Source organism: Takifugu flavidus, chromosome 17, assembly GCF_003711565.1.
Source record: "Takifugu flavidus isolate HTHZ2018 chromosome 17, ASM371156v2, whole genome shotgun sequence".
Classification (NCBI taxonomy): domain Eukaryota; kingdom Metazoa; phylum Chordata; class Actinopteri; order Tetraodontiformes; family Tetraodontidae; genus Takifugu; species Takifugu flavidus.
The window spans coordinates 10,666,586-10,680,070 of NC_079536.1; the positions used below are offsets into that span (position 1 = coordinate 10,666,586).

The 13,485-nt window shown below is 45.9% G+C and overlaps 1 long non-coding RNA gene across 1 annotated transcript; it reads left to right on the forward strand.

Moving 5' to 3' along the window:
• Positions 1 to 3,708: 3,708 nt before the first annotated feature.
• Positions 3,709 to 6,238, forward strand: LOC130513560 (uncharacterized). Its single transcript, XR_008946760.1, has 2 exons — positions 3,709 to 4,304; positions 4,382 to 6,238. It is a non-coding gene; the product is annotated as an uncharacterized LOC130513560 (long non-coding RNA).
• Positions 6,239 to 13,485: the final 7,247 nt, after the last annotated feature.

Here is a 13,485-nt window from a genome sequence, read left to right on the forward strand (position 1 = left end):
CTATAGCTCAAGGGCCAAACATCTTCAGAGTGACATCCAGCAGCGGCGTTGCTTTATAGCGTACGACATAAAAGCCACAGGAATGAATCATTTCATCTTCTGGATGACACGGTAACGGCCAAAATCTGCAGACAGGCAGAGGGTCAATACAAGTGAAGTACCATTTACCTGTTTGGGTTGTGTATCAATCTAGAAGTGCAGCGCAGCAGGCTCGGCAGAGCTGTGTCCCTTTACTCTAACTGGCAGAAACAAGGCATTGATCTCGTCTGCTTTAGTTGTGCTGCCATGTCTCTCTGCAGGCCACTGGGAGGGGGTGAAGCAAATGGCCGCTCTTTGGAGCATGCTCAGAGACACGCACGCTCAGTGCCCCCTTGATGGCACTTCAGAGACGAGGCCAGTTTTGCTAAGATTGCTCAAGGATGGGCTCCGCGGGGCAGTTAGCATCACTGTGTTAACCAGAAAAAAATGGGTGATGAAGGTCAAAACAAGCTTTTGCTGGCCAAGGGAGTTCAGGCCGAGGGGAGACAACAATTAAACGAGCCGCAGCCACGAAACAACTAACACAATCTTGATTTGCTTAGCATGACGGACTTCACACATCATGCAAATAATTTTCCCTCAGAGGTTTTAATGGGGCTTCAGTCAGATCTCCAGATGAATAGACAGTTTTGTTTCCTATCCCCGACACCATTCTGAGGTTCTCCATTTAGAGGGATTTTCTGCGGAGCGGGGATAATGGAGCGTCAGAGGGGAACCCAGGAGGAAGGATTTAGATGTGTTTGAATTGACTCAGACATTTTGTTAAGTGTCATTGTGCACGGCCCGTTTATCCCCCTTCACTCCTCCTCCCGTTTCATTCATAACCGTTCTGCCGTCTCCTTCACAAGGGGATGGGGAAGGGATTTGTGTGTCTCGGTGTGTGTGTGGTGAAAGCACATGTCGGGATGTGTATCCCTCATATATTGTGCACATAAATCTGTTTACACAGTCACATTATGGGGATGAACTTCCACCTAGGGATGAGGTGAAGGTGAAAAGCTTGGCTAGGGCGCAGGAAACTATAGTTTAGGTTGCACGTGCATAAGGATGTGTGCATGTGCAAATAATGTGGTCTTTGAAAATGACATGTGCGATCCGCAACCACATCACTGCGCACCCATGCGAGGCAGGTTGTCCTGAGAGTGGTGGTTCTCGACCCAGAAGAGGGACGCAGACGCACTCTGGGTGGGTCGCAGACAGCTGGTCCAAAAGAAAGTAAGTAATGTTTAATGTGCATCTGTTGATGGACATATCTTTCATTTTATTACATTTGATTGAGGCTTACTTCATTTTTGTGTTTGCGTTATTGCCGCTGCTAGCATGTAAGATATAAATATGACAGAACATAATTCAAAGATAGACTTTCATAATATAGGGGGCTGCTTCATGACCGAGGAAAAATGTGGGTCCCAGAGTGAGACTTAGACTGTCCTAACTAAATCTTGTCTTATCTTCAGTTATCAAATCCAGTTGGACTACAGACCCAGCTGGGGCTCCAGCCTGCGTGTCTGACCTGAGTGGTCCGGGAGGACGATGATACTGTGGAGGATGGAGGATTGGAGGGAGGGGTTTCGGAGATAAATCTCTCCCAGCTGCCTCGTTTCACCACGCTTAAGCTCAGCGGGCCCGTTGGAGGGGAGTGTACGGTTTACAGACCCTTACATCTGCATGTGCTTTGTGCGTGAGGGGCAAATGGTCGCTAACGCCATCAGGGTTTCATTTACGTCCTGCTGCAGGTCCATGCTGAGCGCTGAGCTGCTGCTTCATCACAGCGCCTCTGCGGTGGCGTTTCAAATGCTCTGAGCACAATGTAAGAAGTGATTGAACTCTTTCGCCTGCTTCCTCTCGCTCCCTTCCTCTTCTCCCTTGTTGCTTCTCATTTATTCTGTCCTGTCCAGTGGCGTTGTCCCTCTTTCTGGACAACGAGACTGCACTCTCATCCTCCCTGTTGCCGCACTTCCAATATTCCCCCCGAAATAATTCTAAATGAAGAATGTGTTTTTTGTACTTGTGATATAATTTAAATGACATAACTTGAGATAAAACATTGAAGTTTAAGGCCGACAAGACTTAATGGTTGAGGTGTTAAATCAAAAGTGATTTCTTTTGAAGCAATGTATTTTCTTTTTTTTTGCATTTAATGTAATTTGTGACAAAGATATATATTTTAAAGGGTGGGCTGCTTTCACATGAATCAGCAGGATGGGTTGGTGGGTGAAAGCTAAAAGTTTGAAAAGGAAAAGAGTGATGATCTCTCCATGAAGAGTGGGATAAGTAGTGTTTAAAAAGAAGCCACTAAGCAAAATGAAACATTAAATTACATGGAAGCGCTGATTATTTAAGGCAACCCATGTGGAAAATATCGAGCAGTAGGCTGGAATATTCATTTATGCAACCATCTATTATCTACCCAGGAACACAATATGTTATTGTTACTCATACCTTTGCTACAGGAGACCAATCTCAGTATTTAAACTACAGCGTTACCTCTAAAGACATGACAGTCCTCTGCACAAACGCTCTCATAATGCATGAATATGACGTATCGGGCATGTCTCTCATAAACTATTGACAGGTTAACAGTGCCAGTGAAGTTTAATTACTGCCTCCGAGACATGTTGCCCTGCATTAATAAATCCATACAAATAGGCACATATTCATTTATTATGATTACAGCAAGATGAATGAGAAGCCAGGCAACCAAGGAACATGTGAGAACTTTAAAAAAAATAAGGAATTTCGATAATGCAACGTTCACATTCACAAAACTACAAACAGGGCTTTAAAGGGGAGGTTCCAGGACAATTAAAAACTCACCACTGGCATTTAAAATCCTCCCTTGGACAAAAAAACGGCAAATTGGCCAAAATCCAAGTAAATACAAAGCGCACATGTGGTGACCAAGTTGTGGGTAACCCATAGTGTGTAACATCCGCACCGCATCGATGGTAAACCTGTCAACAATGGCCAGGCTATTGTTACTGGGGGCCGTGAACACTATCGAGGACACAGCGAACATCCTTTGAGTGTTTATAGCATTTGAAGTGAGGCGATAGAAACGAGTGGTCCTGGGTTTCCCTGTGACCCACTCGGGGAAGATGAGCCATTACTGTATGAATAGGAGCCAGGCTCAACAACAGTGCAGCTTCTCCGACGGGACTCAATGGAGCTGAACGGCCGCTCTGAGCTCCAGGAAACAGATGCAGGCCGATAAGAGAAAAGGATGTGATTGTCTAAGTGTGTGCTTTCCTATTGTAAATACGGTGTGTGTTCCTACATTTGCAGCTGCTTCCCCAATCTCGTTTGACCTGTGTGAATAGGCTGAAGGCTACGTGAGCTCTTGGAGACACACCTCTGCTGCCCATCGCTGCAGAATAAGTAGCTTGTTTACTCCATCGCCTCAGACGATCTCTGAGGAGCCGCTGCCTGCCCTGCAACTGAACTGTGCCACGCGGTACCAAGCAAGGAGCCCCCCCCCCACCCCCCCACCCCACCTCGATGGAGTGTAAAGTATGGAGTGTGAGGGATGTGAGTGAGCCTGTTGTAATCTGGCAAAGTGGTGCGAGCAGAAATGGAAAAGTGGCATAAATCACTGCTGTTTGTCTCAGACACACGAGCTGTTGGAAAGCAAAATGCCTTATACGCCGTGTACGCGCCCGTGTGGTGAAAAGTACCGCCCACTCGTGGGCTGATCTGTTAATTGGCTGGAAAAGGCTACGTTTGTTCATAGATTATAAATGGTAATTAGAATATGGACCGTTTACATCCAGCATTCCGGGTCTTCACACAAACGTCTGTATGTGAATACAACCAATATAGACTCTTCACGCCAACAATTGTTATACTCTATTGTATATTCCGTTGTTTATATTTTGATAAGGTCCATCACCCTGGTAACAATGTACACACATCCTTAACTGTGATTGTTTCCTAGTGCAGACATCACAAAGTGTGTGTCATCACGGGCGTTATAATCTCCAGGCAGCTCAAAGTCGGGACACTAAAGCAGACGTGCGCTTACTCCAGCACATATTTGAGCACTTGTGTTAAGACTTGTGTTTACTGGGAGCAGACTTGTGGCTCCCCTGTGGATTACATTTGACTGGTTTTTAATTCAGCTCACACCAGAAACAAAACACCTCATCCGCGGCATGCTAACGCTGCCGTACATCATTTTTATTCCACCCCAGATACGTGATCGCAGCTCCTATCAGGCGTTTTTAAAGGGTGACCTTAGATGAAAGTAGACCCTCCCTTACATGAAGGTAATTCCAGGCAACGTGGATGCAGATGTTAGCGCTGAATACCAGCGTTAATACATTATTCTCTCCCTCTCCTGCAGGTTGCAGCTTTCTCTCTGAACAATGCAAGTTCCCCCTTGGTGATGTGGACTTGGTGAGAGATAGACCTGTGCAAAATTCATGAATTCATAACTTTTGAGGATATATTTCACTACTGATCTACTGGGCCATGATAAGAATTCAAAGGTGAACGGAGCTGGAGGACATCTTCAAAGCGGCCGAGGAGATCACAAGAAAGCCAATGAGGCTTGTTGCCCTCCTCCAACATCCTTGGAATACACTCGCCGTGCCTCTTCAACAATGTGAAATGATGTCAGTGTAAACGGGATGCCATGCCTCCCCCGGCATTTACTTGAATCACTTGGGGACGGTTCAAAACAAGTGGCGGTTACAGTGAAATTCCGCAGGATTTGTCACAGCGAGCAAAGGCGCGTGAGGGAAATAATGTGGTTAGCCCTGCTAAAAGATAGGTCGGGGGAGTTCCAGTGTCAGTGTGTCTGTCCTGTGTAAAGCCTCCCTGCTTGACTGTCAGGCTAACAGCTTTTAGCATGTGTTAAGTCAAGGTGGATAACCCCCGGCAGATAGGAGAAGACAGGGAGACAATCAAAGACAGTCGTCTCTACTGGAGCTGACAGTGGTCAGCTTCTGGTGGTGATAACAACCTTTGAACCTGAAAGCTTTGTGCCCTGCACACACACACCCCCCTTCTTCGGCGTACCCGCGGAGGGTAGCACTTTGATTGTGGTCCCTAGAGAACCAAAGCAGCTCTCTTCATCTCTGCAGGAAACAAAGAGAGATAGACAGAGAAAGAGTGGAAATGCCCCAGATCTATGAGATGTAGGTCCATCAGTGGGGGCCATGCCACTGTGGACCAGGTCACAACATTTGACCTCAAACACTTGACTTGGAATGCAGGGGAAAAGCAGATAAGTGTGTCTTTGCAAGCATCTGTGATGATGACAGCAGCCCGGGTGGCTGAACTCCGCCTGTCCCTTAAAGCTCTGGCGGTCTGCATCTTCCCTCATTACCTCAAGTGTTGGATAAGCAGAAGGTCAAATCGCTTTGTAACCTGGATGCAAATCATAACTCCTGTTTTTAGACTGAATAAAACTCTGAATGCACGGCGACATTTGGCGTCGATCATCCACACCTCATTTAGTTTTATGTCTCAGACCTTCAGAGGCGTTTAACGCTGCAAAAGGGAAAATATGGTTCATGACTGGAAAAGCCTTCTCTGTGAGAGGAGACTCCCTGAGAGACATGCAGAGAAAGGTACGTAAGAAGAGTAGCCCCATCTCGAGTGTTATTGCGCTTCATGTCATGTCTGCTTGGCGAGCTTACTGTCTGCATTGGCAGTCACGGACGAGGAATCTCGTTCTCCGTTCTGGACCAAAATACTTAGGAAACAAATTGAATATTGACCCATTAACATTGTGACACTTCCCTGAAACGGCTTCTTTGGTCTGAATACCGAATATGAGGTTCAAAGGCGTTCACATATTTGAAAAAGCAGACTTCTTGCTTCCTTTTGAAGTCTGCATTATAAATAAAATTCATGATGCTCACAGGCAGCGAGGCAGCAGAATACTTCAAATTAAACTTAAAAGTGCATGTTTGTGGCCAAAGCTGGCACTGCGATTTAAATGAAAATACCGTTGAGCGAGGTGTCCCTCCAACTCCCCCACCAAGAGTCGAGTTAGGTAGGCAATTACGATAATGTCCGGATAATGGTGGAACTTTTTCCACAGCGTGACTCATCATTGCCAACATTAGCATTGTGCCAGAGAAACAAGCTCTGATAATGCTAATGTTAGCAATGATGAGTCACTGTTTTTATATCTCAATGTATTGCCTAGCTAAATAAAAAACCCACCTGCATAGGTGTTAGCAACTGTGAACTGAATATATATGAAATCTCTGGACCGCGCCTACATTAAGTAGAATTAGGTTAGATGAAGTTGTCATGAATTAAAACCAGGCCTTTTCGGTTTAGTAAAATCAGACGTTCCTGGTTCAGAATGCAGCTCGGTGGGAACTGGCAAACTGGATGCTGAAACATTCCAGAAATGTTGTGATTGACAGATCCGAGGTGGGCGGAGCTACAAACCAAAACACATGTAAACATCAACATTAGTTACAGGCTGACACTTTGCATTTAAAATGAGAACATTCTGGCTGGACGACTGTCGTCAGTGATTAAATATTTGAAATTAACATGATTCCTTAATGTCTGCTGACATATCAGGGCTATTTTATTATAAGGGCCTTCTTTACATAAATGTATTACATACTGCTCCTTTAAAAGGAAGCAAATGAGTCATGAATGTAAATTATTCACACTATTGTAAATTTAATACAGCAATCAAATATACATTAAAACACATGTGCTAACGATAGGCACAACATAATGCAGTCTGAAGTCCCACCCCTTCACTTGGCTCCCAGTGGTTTAGTCCCCTTCCTACTCATGTTGAAGATGTTTCTTTCAGAGCTTTTCCTCTGACACCTCAGTCTTGACCAAGATGCACTGAAGGGTGTAAATCTCAGCCCTAAGACGGAAGAAGCTGATCTCCAGGCAGTCGGCCACGGCTGCAGGGGTGCACCCATGCATGTGGAGACCTGTGCATTCTGCATGCGTATGAGGGCATCTATAATTGCATCTATGCTTGAGTGAATGGAAAATAAGAGTTAAGTAAAGTAGAGCATGTTTATGTTTCACAGGCAGCCGGCTCGCTGCTCATCTTTAACTCTGAACCCCACCACCACCACCACCACCCAACAACCAGCTCCATGTATTGAAGAACGCGTTGAATGCTTCTTGCTTCATTGCAGTGTTTCAGCATGAAACGTTTCTCCTCCAAAAATCAAAATGAGAAGCTATAAAACTGACAACTCCGTCGGTGATACTCAGTACATGGTGTCCTCTACTCAGGGGACAATGACTTGCACTTATTAGTGTTTACCTGCGGTCCGTCCTAACTGTGCTGAATAATATCGCGATACTCATCATCCTCGCAATCAAGCTCAGTGGGGAGGGGCCGAATTGTGCACTTGACGAGGCAAAGCATAAATTATTTAAGGCTCGAATCAAAAAAAATAAAGACGGCAAAAACCAAATTGTTTTGGAAATTTCCCGAGGAAAGAAAAATGCTGGCACGACTCCCAAAATGCTGTTTGAAAATGCTGTTTGAAGGTAATGAGGCACGCTCGTGGCACACTGAGGCAGGGCGCGGTGCTACGGCAAAGCAGCCCGCGCTCAATTGGATTTCTTTTTTGCTTACATATCACTTTGGTACAGCACATGTAGAACATTTCTAATGAAACGCGGGATCTGGCCCTCCCCCCACGATGAGCATTTGTGTCTTTTACAGAAGATCTGAGGGAAAAAAAACTGAAGTACTTTGTGAAGAAACTTTGTGCCGTGGGTCCAAAACTTCAACCAAACGAAGCCCATGACACCGATTTATACAAGCGGTCAAAATAAGGCCTTAGATTAATGTAAATTTGAAGGATTCTGCTCAGATAAAATGTTATTTCACCCTCTGCTCCATTAAAAACATGACCGGCCACTGTGATGAGCAGCAGTGTTACATGAAACCCACCGTCGTTTGGTGATTTTTATGAGTAACGAGGCTGGAGAATCTGCTCTCTGATGGTTAATAATACATGAGAGGCAAGATGGAAAACAATACTTTTATTGTATTCCAAGCCTCTGCAGGGTATGTGAGTGCACGGGGTCGCCGGTCAGGTTTCTGCCGGTGAAAGTGATAAAGGGAAGCATTTTGTGTTATCGGTTAAAAAGCAAATTATTGGACATATTCAGCTGTGTAAAACCTGATCAATAAGTCATGTCTTTAGATACAAACGCTGTTTTGAGATTTCAAACATGTTGTGGTCTCTCTCAACTTTCATTAGGTTAAATAAATGTTTGTAACCTGTGTTGAGTTATATTCAGAAATGTAGAAATGTGGTTGAAGAGGGGCAATGTCAACAAGTTCCCTGAACTTTAGGCTCATTAAAATAATGTTTTGGTCTCCACCGACCCTTGTTGATGCGTCTGAAGTTCAGAGGCAGCAGTAATGTTTTTATATGTCAGTTCAGGTGTTCTGTTCTCAGTTATCCTTTCATACACCAAAGAGGGGATGAGAAACCTTTCTGAGGTGTAAACAAACCTCAAACACAAGCAGTCATCAAAAAAGATTTAAAGGAGTCCTATGTATGTCTGTGGCAAACACTGGTACGCCAACCCTGGGAAGAGGTTGCCAGGTAAGGCTGCCGTATCCAGCTGGTCCAGTCCAAGCTGCTGCCATGTCACCAAGTTGTACTTGATTATGTTTATGCAGCAGGTGCCGTGTTCCGTACCTGCGTAATTTGAATTAAACTTAGCTGACTCTTACTGACAATTAGCAGATGTGGCGTCGGTCTTCAACTCGCCGCCCGCCGTGTCCGTCTTTCAAAGGGATCCCTGTTTCATCTCGGACTTTATTATATCGAGGCCTTTTAATGTCTGAACTCTGTGATCGAGAGCGTTCCTAGCTGCAGCGCAGTGGTAACTGGCAACCTGCTAGATCAGACGGACCATGTAATCATCAGCATTAGCATTAGCGGCCACTTGTGAGATGAGAATCTTCTGGCAGGACTACTGTTGTCACTGATGTAAGCATTTGAAATGAACTGCTGACATATCAGCAGGCCTTTTTATGATTACCTCACATCAACTCCTTCCATATAGCTCCTTTTAGGTAGAGAGCCTGAAAAGTTTTTGAAAACGGATAAAAGAAAACCTCTCAAAAGTGCACACCAAGTGAGAATCCCCTCACGAAAACAATGTCCTTCAAATCTCCGAAACAGATGAGGAGGAGGAAACCAAATCCAGCTAATCTTCAATGCATTAGGCAGCACGCTAACAGTATGTTCCAGCCCATTAGTGGTTAACAGTGATAGCTGATTTTCAGATGGCACAGATAGCCATTACTGTAATTCGCTCCAGCCCGTGTCGACTCCCCAATGACAAGACCCGCTTCCGGCCCTGACGTTAGATCAATAATGCAAAACCTCCCTAAAGTTCTGCCTCATGGTTTCATTGAAAACAGCTTCCACTCAAACTAATGATGCAGGTTAATTGGCTTGTCATCATTTGGGAGTTTGTGCGAAGAAGAACCTGGGAGATTTTAGGCAGCAGCTCTCGGGGGACGTGTCATCTCCCTGCTGGTGTATCGCCACCGTCGCTTTATTGATGGCGTATCTGTGTCCTGGCTGACCACCAAATGGCTGTGTTTGTGTGTATTTTGTTTGTTAAAAGGGTCGGTGAGTTTCAAAGGGAAGCGTTTTGCCAGGAAATCATCGTGAATTAATAATAACTAATTAAAACCGCGCGGGTCACCCGGGGACGAATGCATAGACACGCTTCCAGGATATTCACTCGTTCCAACATATGGTCCACGCTGTCAGGTTTTCCCCTCCCGGACACCCCCCGGGTCAGGCCAGCTCCACTTATTAATCAGATTCTGAGTGGGCACTACTGTTCTGCCATCCGTCCTCTTCGCCAAGACGCCATTAGCTCGTCACTGTCGCGCGTTATCCTGAATTAGTAATGAGGAGGCCGGTAAAGCCGCAACTTCCTCGCACATTAACCGGCTCTCAGGCAGGGGTGGGGGTGGGGGGTCGCATTCTGCTCATTCTGTTAATATGCATGCGGAGAAAACAAGTGGGGGAGCCACAGATAGACGGGAGAGGAAAGAGGGGCAGAGAGATGAGCATTAAGGACCTGGGACGAGCTGAAATCTCCATAGAGAGAAGGACGTCCAAGATCAATTGCCGAGAGAAGATGCAGACTAAGTGCTTTCGTTCTGGTGAGAGACAAAGAATTAGGACTGATTGTTCACATTTGAATTCGCTTGAAATGCTGCATTTTCACCTAAACTGTCGCCAAGAGCCGGCTGCAATTAGCCTGTCCTCAGAAACCCCAACGTTACAGTTGGCAGGTTCTGCTGCTCCGGAAAGGAGAGCCGTGCATGCTCAGTTTGGGCTCTCTGAGCCGTAAGGGGCGCGCTCTCACCAGTCCCCAGTATGCTAACAGCTGCTACAGGTGACGTTTACAAATGAGACCTTTAAGATAGACAATGAAGGATGATGAGGCTTCCAAAGTGCTTTGGAATTATTAATCTCTGTGATTGACTACTGATTAGCTCAGCTTATTCTTTGTAAAGTGCTTCAGGCAGCCTCTTGATGAAGGTCCGTATAAATAAAGCAGACTTGATTGGATTTAGACATCAGAAATTATGGTCTGCCAAAAATTATTTTTCATGAATACTGATATCGGTCCCTCGTCAGACTTGGTCTGGGTCATAAATCTGGTTGTGATCAGTCAATGAAAGTCCAATGTCAATGTTAAAACAACATTAAAATACAGGCAAAACATCTTCAGACACCAACCATGCGCTCTTCCAGAGTGATTATTTGGTTTGGAATGAAAATTTATCGACCGTGACTCATTCAGAGAACGACGAGCAATGTCGTCCAGATGAGTGTCTGGAAGGACGCAGCTGTCGGACGCTTCTTTGCCTTCTAAAACACTTTGGTCCTGTCGTTGATGTGGAAGACAGAGTGAGACAGAAGACGATGTCCGTTAATAACAACATCCCAGGGGCGGTCCGGGGGGTCTTTTGGTGGCCCTCACCACCAAAGGGGGTGACAAAGTCTTGGATCTGGGGATAGGTCGTTGCACATCAGCTTGTCCCACCACCTAACGGTGAAAAGGCAACATAAGCTCTCTGTCTAGGAGAAAGTCTACCAGTAAAGCAGCTGTTGTCAGCGCTCGGCATTAAGCTTTGATTAAAAAGTTCATTAGAGGAATAAAAATTTGGAAACCTCTAACTCGCTTCCTGTCAGGGATCATTCCTGTGTGTGCGTGATCAGCGAAAACCCGCACCAGCTGCACACCAGCTGCTGAACCAGCATATGTTCTCCACAACAGGAACAAGAAGAACATAATGAGTTAATGCTCCTTTTAAATGCGCGTGTGTTTGTGTGTGTGTGGGGGGGGTCGCTTTAAAACCCTCGTCAATGAACATTTAGCTGTGGTAGAATCTGTTACCCGGGAGACACACAGATGTCCCGCAGGTCCAGAACCAGCCTCTGCTCCTCAATTGACGGGGTCGAATCGCGTTTCCGGAGGAGAAGAAGAATTTTTTTAATGTGAAAATATCACTGTGGCATTTACAGTGGGGGGGGGCAGTCTGCAGGGGTAGAGGGGGGCCATCTAGCAGACGGGACGGCTTTTTGTCGAGCCCGCCGTCTCCCGCAGACGTGGAAGGAGACGTGGGTGTGAAATGGTCCCTGGTGCTGCTCGTCCCGCTTCTATGAAAGGGCCGCGATGCGATGCTGTTGCCCTTTGAACGACTGAGGCGCTCGCGTGTCAGGTTCAGTGGGACAAGGTGTTTACAAGAATGCGACGCGCGCTAGATAAATTGGGGTCACGCGTCAAAGGTGTCAGAAAAGGCTAAATACGCCGAGTCAGCGTCTGGCGGCCGGGATCGGAATGAATCACCATTAATTAGAATTCGCCAGTCTTTCCTTTTCATCCATTTTAGATGCGTTTAGAAGTTTGGAAGTAGCCGACGTGCGTTTAATCCTTTGGTTTGAAGGCGGATTTTCCTCCATCGTCCCAACAGCAGACGAGAGAGATGCTTATTAGAGTCCCTCAGCTGGACGTAATGCACAAACAAGGACGCTGGAGATGTTTATAATGGCCCCCCAACGACAGGGTCGGCGTCCACCTCAAATCAATCAGTGGAGCTTGAATCAGGGGAGTGCTCTACGGTGAGACGCGCACCATCATTTATCTTATCATCCGGCGTTGTGTGAGGCTGCTTTGTAAACAAAATGGAATGCAAATTGCATTTGTTTGCTTTTTCCCCCCCATGCAAGGCTTTTCTGGCTGATTTAAAGCACTCGCATCTCACAATCACACACACACACACGCCCGCGTGCGCATGCATGCATAAAGAATAATGTTTTCTGGCACGAGAGAGCTGGACCAACCTCAGATGAATGTTCTCACTCCCCCGCCAGGTCTAATTTTGCCGAGGTTTGTCGCGAGGCATGTGTGTGCAAATCAATCAGGCTCCTTGTTCTAATCAGTCCCACTTATATCAGCTCGCAAATAAATGACACCATTCATGGGGGGAGATCAATAGGAGATAAGGTGAAAGTCTCCCTTCTTTCCTGCCCACGGGCCACAGGGCTAGAGCCCAACTCAACCACTTGGACGTGAGTGTCCTAATCCTTTGCTTCCTTGTTGGAGACTGAAGGATTGTGATGTCTGGTAGTTATGGCCTGTTCCAGCGCCGGGCTGGACCATCACAGGCATCGCTGCTTGAGTCAGAGATGATTGACAGCTGGCCTGAGACATCTTACTGTCAGCAAAGCTCATTAAAAAGATGAACTCCACACCCCTAAGCATTGTAGGAAGATGCTTCCAGGACACCCGTGGAGAGCTCAAGACGGATTCTCCCTTGGGAACATTGTACTTTTATATAAAAGTGACAGAAAGTAGGATAAATCAGCCAAAAGTGAAGCCCAATGCTCAGATCTTGGTTTCATGTATCAGTTTATGGCTGTGAAAACCATCCAGAGGTTTGCACCAGCCCCTTTTTACTTTTCTAGTTTGCTGTTTTATAGGACTCATTTTGTATTTTTAGTGGCGGTGACACAAACAGATCCGAAGCTAGCACATCTGCTAGCACGGTTCTGCTAAGACCTTAGCATTAATGTGACAGTTTCACGCTCCTCCTCATCAAGATGCGTCAGCGTTTGCACTGAAGTTTGAAGCAGCAGCATGAAGTCACAGCTAACCCGGGATCCAGTTTGCAATTAGACTAAAAAAAATAAATAAATCATGAATCGTTTCCATTTGTGGGACTTTTACTGGTCCCAAAAATGACTTAATGTCGTTTCTGGTTTTCATCTGGAAACGATTGTGCATCACGTGACCGTGCTGCCATGACTCAGATGGTAATTTTGTCTCTGACTTATCCAAACGCTATGTCCTTCCTCGGTATTCCGCTTATAAACACAGGCAAAGTTGTCGGGGTTGAAGTTTTCTTGATTCCAGCTCGGAAGCGACGCCGAAAGAGCAAACTGG